This window comes from Coregonus clupeaformis, chromosome 7 (assembly GCF_020615455.1).
Source record: "Coregonus clupeaformis isolate EN_2021a chromosome 7, ASM2061545v1, whole genome shotgun sequence".
Taxonomy (NCBI): Eukaryota; Metazoa; Chordata; class Actinopteri; order Salmoniformes; family Salmonidae; genus Coregonus; species Coregonus clupeaformis.
Window position 1 is genome coordinate 55982098 of NC_059198.1, and position 8286 is coordinate 55990383.

Here is an 8286-nt window from a genome sequence, read left to right on the forward strand (position 1 = left end):
TGTTGCCAAATAATACTGTGTGTGTTTGTTTCTTTGGTTTTGGTGTCTGTGTTTTCTAATCTCCTGTCTCAGTTTATTTGTGTTGAAATGGTGATTGGAGATATTAAGCTAATCAGGGTGTTGTACCCAGGCCAGCTGAACTTCTAGAAATGTGGGTAGCTGTGTCTAGAAATACTCTTCACATGATGCCCCATACCATTATCACATGACATGCTGTTAACCCAGGGTTTAATGTGGCGGAGTAGCCTAGACCTATGGGAGGTGGAACACAATGGGAATATAACACATTTTATATTGAAATCACGGACAAGCAATCCATTTATGGAGAGTTCCTTCTGAAAAAAAGTGCTTTAACACATAGAATATAAATTGTTTGCTTTTTAGTGATTCCTTCTTTATTTGGTAATTATCTATGTGTCACGTTCTGAATTTTATAATACCTCAATTTAAGTCTACTTTAAGAAAGCTGTTGTTATACACAACGTGGTGTGAATGTACTAATTATGAACCGTTTCTAATCAACAGGATAGACTACAGAACAATCCCTGACATAGCAGCATGAGATTCAAGTCGCTTTACTTTGTATTTGCCGCCATCTAGTGGAAGCATTGCAATACTACCTGAGGGTGCAGTTTACTAGTTCATATAATTCAGAAGTTAAAAATATATATATTTTTAAACCCTGTGTTTATTTTTGTTTTGTGTTTATCTGTATGTTTGTGACGTTTTGTATTACAATTTTTAAGAAGAATGTATGGATTTTTGTTTCACATTTTGAATTTGTATCCTGGAACAGAGCACACTGATTCTGGTGACCACGACAAATTCCAATGCATCCATCACAGAGTTTCATTTGAATCTACAAAACGTGATCTGAACTGGCAATGTTATACGTAATGTTAAATGTAACTACAGGAAGTTTTGAGAGAATCAATTGCTCTGTAATGTAACATGGTGGATGTGCTTATATTAGAGTAATTACTGTAGTCACGTGAACCGTGTATGCTTTCCTATTGGTCTGTTTATAATAACTGTTTGTGCGCTCTGATTAGTTTCAGCAGGTGTGACGAGAATACGCCTCCACTTGTTATCTACAAAATGGTGGTGCATTTCCTAATCCTTACCTCTGGGAGAGAGAGGGAAAGCTTGGACCCATACAGTCAACAGGGCTGGCTGCTGTCGTCTCCTAGTCCCACACCAAACCTAGCAGGCCAACCAACTGGTTTGTGTTAATGTGTTAAACACTCGGCTTCTCAGCCTGCCGTTAGAAAACGTGCTGTCAGGCGTCCCCTTTAGCCTATCAGATTCACTGTGTTATTATGGGGCGTGACCGTGAGGCAACCTGGCAATAATCGTAATCGTATCCGTAAATTGACAGTTGATACTTATGATGGGGAAAAACTAAAAAAGTTGTATTATGCCTAAATAGATGTTTATAGACCAACCAAGCTGCAGATTAGGAGCAGACTGTGTCTATGTCCAATCTTCAAAACTGGCTTCAGGCAGACAAGTTTGCTTTCACAGTTAGAATGGCATCAGGCAGACAGGTTTGCTCTCACAGTTTGAATGGCATCAGGATACCGGTTTACTGTCACAGTTAGAATGGCATCAGGCAGACCGGTTTACTGTCACAGTTAGAATGGCATCAGGCAGACAGGTTTGCTCTAACAGTTAGAATGGCATTAGGCAGACAGGCAGACAGGTTTGGCATCAGGCAGACCGGTTTGCTGTCACAGTTAGAATGGCATCAGGCAGACCGGTTTGCTGTCACAGTTAGAATGGCATCAGGCAGACAGGTTTGCTGTCACAGTTAGAATGGCATCAGGCAAACAGGTTTGCTGTCACAGTTAGAATGGCATTAGGCAGACAGGTTTGGCATCAGGCAGACAGGCAGACGGGTTTGCTGTCACAGTTAGAATGGCATCAGGCAGACCGGTTTGCTGTCACAGTTAGAATGGCATCAGGCAGACCGGTTTGCTGTCACAGTTAGAAAGGCATCAGGCAGACAGGTTTGCTGTCACAGTTAGAATGACATCAGGCAGACAGGTTTGCTGTCACAGTTAGAATGGCTTCAGGTAGACCGGTTTACTGTCACAGTTAGAATGGCATCAGGATACCGGTTTACTGTCAAGGTTAGAATGGCATCAGTTAGACCGGTTTGCTGTCAAAGTTAGAATGGCATCAGGCAGACAGGTTTGCTGTCACAGTTAGAATGGCATCAGGCAGACCGGTTTGCTGTCACAGTTAGAATGGCATCAGGCAGACAGGCAGACAGGTTTGGCATCAGGCAGACAGGCAGACAGGTTTGCTGTCACAGTTAGAATGGCATCAGGTAGACATGTTTGCTGTCACCGTTAGAATGGCATCAGGCAGACAGGTTTGCTGTCACAGTTAGAATGGAATCAGGCAGACAAGTTTGCTGTCACAGTTAGAATGGCGTCAGGCAGACAGGTTTGCTGTCACAGTTAGAATGGCATCAGGCAGACAGGTTTGCTGTCAAAGTTAGAATGGCATCAGGCAGACAGGTTTGCTGTCACAGTTAGAATTACATCAGGCAGACAGGTTTGCTCTCAGTTAGAATGGCATCAGGCAGACAGGTTTGATCTCACAGTTAGAATGGCATTAGGCAGACAGGCAGACAGGTTTGGCATCAGGCAGACCGGTTTGCTGTCACAGTTAGAATGGCATCAGGCAGACCGGTTTGCTGTCACAGTTAGAATGGCATCAGGCAGACAGGTTTGCTGTCACAGTTAGAATGGCATCAGGCAAACAGGTTTGCTGTCACAGTTAGAATGACATCAGGCAGACAGGTTTGGCATCAGGCAGACAGGCAGACAGGTTTGCTGTCACAGTTAAAATGTTATCAGGCAGACCGGTTTGCTGTCACAGTTAGAATGACATCAGGCAGACAGGTTTGCTCTCACAGTTAGAATGGCATTAGGCAGACAGGTCTGGCATCAGGCGGACAGGTCTGGCATCAGGCAGACCGGTTTACTGTCACAGTTAGAATGGCATCAGGATACCGGTTTACTGTCACAGTTAGAATGGCATCAGGCAGACTGGTTTACTGTCATAGTTAGAATGGCATCAGGCAGACAGGTTTGCTGTCACAGTTAGAATGACATCAGGCAGACAGGTTTGCTCTCACAGTTAGAATGGAATTAGGCAGACAGGTTTGGCATCAGGCAGACAGGCAGACAGGTTTGCTGTCACAGTTAGAATGGCATCAGGCAGACAGGTTTGATCTCACAGTTAGAATGGCATTAGGCAGACAGGCAGACAGGTTTGGCATCAGGCAGACCGGTTTGCTGTCACAGTTAGAATGGCATCAGGCAGACAGGTTTGCTGTCACAGTTAGAATGACATCAGGCAGACAGGTTTGCTCTCACAGTTAGAATGGAATTAGGCAGACAGGTTTGGCATCAGGCAGACAGGCAGACAGGTTTGCTGTCACAGTTAAAATGGCATCAGGCAGACAGGTTTGCTCTCAGTTAGAATGGCATCAGGCAGACAGGTTTGATCTCACAGTTAGAATGGCATTAGGCAGACAGGCAGACAGGTTTGGCATCAGGCAGACCGGTTTGCTGTCACAGTTAGAATGGCATCAGGCAGACAGGTTTGCTGTCACAGTTAGAATGACATCAGGCAGACAGGTTTGCTCTCACAGTTAGAATGGAATTAGGCAGACAGGTTTGGCATCAGGCAGACAGGCAGACAGGTTTGCTGTCACAGTTAGAATGGCATCAGGCAGACAGGTTTGATCTCACAGTTAGAATGGCATTAGGCAGACAGGCAGACAGGTTTGGCATCAGGCAGACCGGTTTGCTGTCACAGTTAGAATGGCATCAGGCAGACAGGTTTGCTGTCACAGTTAGAATGACATCAGGCAGACAGGTTTGCTCTCACAGTTAGAATGGAATTAGGCAGACAGGTTTGGCATCAGGCAGACAGGCAGACAGGTTTGCTGTCACAGTTAAAATGGCATCAGGCAGACAGGTTTGCTCTCAGTTAGAATGGCATCAGGCAGACAGGTTTGATCTCACAGTTAGAATGGCATTAGGCAGACAGGTCTGGCATCAGGCGGACAGGTCTGGCATCAGGCAGACCGGTTTACTGTCACAGTTAGAATGGCATCAGGATACCGGTTTACTGTCACAGTTAGAATGGCATCAGTTAGACCGGTTTGCTGTCAAAGTTAGAATGGCATCAGGCAGACAGGTTTGCTGTCACAGTTAGAATGGCATCAGGCAGACCGGTTTGCTGTCACAGTTAGAATGGCATCAGGCAGACAGGCAGACAGGTTTGGCATCAGGCAGACAGGCAGACAGGTTTGCTGTCACAGTTAGAATGGCATCAGGTAGACATGTTTGCTGTCACCGTTAGAATGGCATCAGGCAGACAGGTTTGCTGTCACAGTTAGAATGGAATCAGGCAGACAAGTTTGCTGTCACAGTTAGAATGGCGTCAGGCAGACAGGTTTGCTGTCACAGTTAGAATGGCATCAGGCAGACAGGTTTGCTGTCAAAGTTAGAATGGCATCAGGCAGACAGGTTTGCTGTCACAGTTAGAATTACATCAGGCAGACAGGTTTGCTCTCAGTTAGAATGGCATCAGGCAGACAGGTTTGATCTCACAGTTAGAATGGCATTAGGCAGACAGGCAGACAGGTTTGGCATCAGGCAGACCGGTTTGCTGTCACAGTTAGAATGGCATCAGGCAGACCGGTTTGCTGTCACAGTTAGAATGGCATCAGGCAGACAGGTTTGCTGTCACAGTTAGAATGGCATCAGGCAAACAGGTTTGCTGTCACAGTTAGAATGACATCAGGCAGACAGGTTTGCTGTCACAGTTAGAATGGAATTAGGCAGACAGGTTTGGCATCAGGCAGACAGGCAGACAGGTTTGCTGTCACAGTTAAAATGTTATCAGGCAGACCGGTTTGCTGTCACAGTTAGAATGACATCAGGCAGACAGGTTTGCTCTCACAGTTAGAATGGCATTAGGCAGACAGGTCTGGCATCAGGCGGACAGGTCTGGCATCAGGCAGACCGGTTTACTGTCACAGTTAGAATGGCATCAGGATACCGGTTTACTGTCACAGTTAGAATGGCATCAGGCAGACTGGTTTACTGTCATAGTTAGAATGGCATCAGGCAGACAGGTTTGCTGTCACAGTTAGAATGACATCAGGCAGACAGGTTTGCTCTCACAGTTAGAATGGAATTAGGCAGACAGGTTTGGCATCAGGCAGACAGGCAGACAGGTTTGCTGTCACAGTTAGAATGGCATCAGGCAGACAGGTTTGATCTCACAGTTAGAATGGCATTAGGCAGACAGGCAGACAGGTTTGGCATCAGGCAGACCGGTTTGCTGTCACAGTTAGAATGGCATCAGGCAGACAGGTTTGCTGTCACAGTTAGAATGACATCAGGCAGACAGGTTTGCTCTCACAGTTAGAATGGAATTAGGCAGACAGGTTTGGCATCAGGCAGACAGGCAGACAGGTTTGCTGTCACAGTTAAAATGGCATCAGGCAGACAGGTTTGCTCTCAGTTAGAATGGCATCAGGCAGACAGGTTTGATCTCACAGTTAGAATGGCATTAGGCAGACAGGCAGACAGGTTTGGCATCAGGCAGACCGGTTTGCTGTCACAGTTAGAATGGCATCAGGCAGACAGGTTTGCTGTCACAGTTAGAATGACATCAGGCAGACAGGTTTGCTCTCACAGTTAGAATGGAATTAGGCAGACAGGTTTGGCATCAGGCAGACAGGCAGACAGGTTTGCTGTCACAGTTAGAATGGCATCAGGCAGACAGGTTTGATCTCACAGTTAGAATGGCATTAGGCAGACAGGCAGACAGGTTTGGCATCAGGCAGACCGGTTTGCTGTCACAGTTAGAATGGCATCAGGCAGACAGGTTTGCTGTCACAGTTAGAATGACATCAGGCAGACAGGTTTGCTCTCACAGTTAGAATGGAATTAGGCAGACAGGTTTGGCATCAGGCAGACAGGCAGACAGGTTTGCTGTCACAGTTAAAATGGCATCAGGCAGACAGGTTTGCTCTCAGTTAGAATGGCATCAGGCAGACAGGTTTGATCTCACAGTTAGAATGGCATTAGGCAGACAGGCAGACAGGTTTGGCATCAGGCAGACCGGTTTGCTGTCACAGTTAGAATGGCATCAGGCAGACAGGTTTGCTGTCACAGTTAGAATGACATCAGGCAGACAGGTTTGCTCTCACTGTTAGAATGGCATCAGGCAGACAGGTTTGCTGTCACAGTTAGAATGGCTTCAGGTAGACCGGTTTACTGTCACAGTTAGAATGGCATCAGGCAGACAAGCTGGTGAACAGAGACCACTTCAGGTGAAATATGAAGCTAATTATTGGAGACGGCTTCAGGTGAAATATGAAACTAATTAACGGAGACGGCTTCAGGTGAAATATGAAACGAATTAACGGAGACGGCTTTGGGTAAAATATGAAACGAGTGAACGGAGATATCTTTGCTCTATCCAGTCAGAGCAGAGGGATCAACGTACAGCCAGGCAAACTAGCCAGTTTAGTTATTTAGAGCATGGTGCACAACGCTGAGATGGCGGATGACACGCTTTTGCCTTTCTCCTCAGCAGCAGAAGCTGCTTTCTTGGTGTTCACGATTCTTCATTACACTGTTGTTCTACATTCAATGATCCTCTTCACACGCCTCATCATTCAGTTCATTCAAATGTAATTGTAAAGTCACATGAAACCCTAATCAGTTTCTATCGCCCATTCATTCATACATCGAAGGCATTCATTCTTTGAGGTGAGAGACACATTAGCGCCTGGGTAACAACGCCAAGCATCGCATTTGTCTTGGCACCTTAAGTTCTGAGAACTGAGCAATGTAAAATATAACTATTCAGGAAAAGTCAGGGAAGGAGGAGAACGTTGCTTTTAAAATGGCAGATTCATTTTTATTACAAAATCAAACGGCATCGGGCGTTGGCCTATGGCGGTTCTAGTGTTAATTGCAAGTACACATGCCATTCTCAATGTGTCAAAATGGAACAGCACACAGGTGAAAGCACAGCAAACTAGTTTAAGAGTCACAATCAAAGTTTACACAATACTAGTAAGGATAAATATAAAAATGGTCCTAGTTTTCTAAGTGTTACATGCATAAATTACCAAGCCCATCAATGTACAAATGAACACAGTATCAAAACAGAATAATTACCTTGCTGGCTGTCTCCAAATCCACACAGCTACCATACACAATGGGTGTAGTCATTAGATGAAGACCGTTGCAAAACTTTTTGCAACGGAAACAGTTTACTCCAAAGGTAGGTCCCTCCCCAGTTTATTCTGCTTGCTTCTGTTTGGTTCCTAGTAAATACTCCCAAGTTGTAGTAGTAAATACTCCAGATACTTTAAAACTACCCTGTCCCTCTTCCAGCGTGAGTGTAAGCTGTTTAACAGCCAATAAAACATTGACGTACAGCTCATGTCCAATGACTGGTCCCTGTAATGAATTCCAATGGACTTTAAGGTAATTGCTTATTGATTGAGCGTACAGAGCTTGCTGTAACAAGGCATGAAATAGAAGTGTGTGCCCAGGCCGCAAAATAAGACATTTGTCCTGACATAAGCTCTTTATCATTGACTCTTTTGAGAACTGTTAGCCTATCGTCCTCTCACAAGATAATTATTGTCATTCAGGGCAGTTTAGAGCTAGTCCCCCCCACTAGGCTACTGTTCATGTTCTAGTCTAGCTTCCTACCGGCTCCCAGTCCCTGCTGCACTGTCTATTGATTCGGACTTGATGTCCTCTTACCATCACTATCCATTCTGAAGGCCATTTCCAACTCTTACATAACAGACACTATTTGATATAAAAGGACCTTTTTAAAAGTGCAGGTGGCCACCACCATTTGTACAACTCTTACAAAAATCTTTTTTTTCTTCCACTATCTTAACAATACTGTCTCAAGGGAACACTTGGTATCTCTATATCTGTTCTACCTATCATCCTCATGGACAGAAGAGTGGTTAGAACGTATCATCCTCATGGACAGAAGAGTTGTTAGAACATATCCTCCTCATGGACAGAGGAGTGGTTAGAACCTATCCTCCTCATGGACAGAGGAGTGGTTAGAACCTATCCTCCTCATGGACAGAGGAGTGGTTAGAACCTTATTTTACTTAAAGATGCACTCCAGCATTTTGTTTTTACTTTTCCTGTTAAAAAACAATATCCCAAGTATAAATACAGTAAGGTACACACACTTAAGAGTAAAACA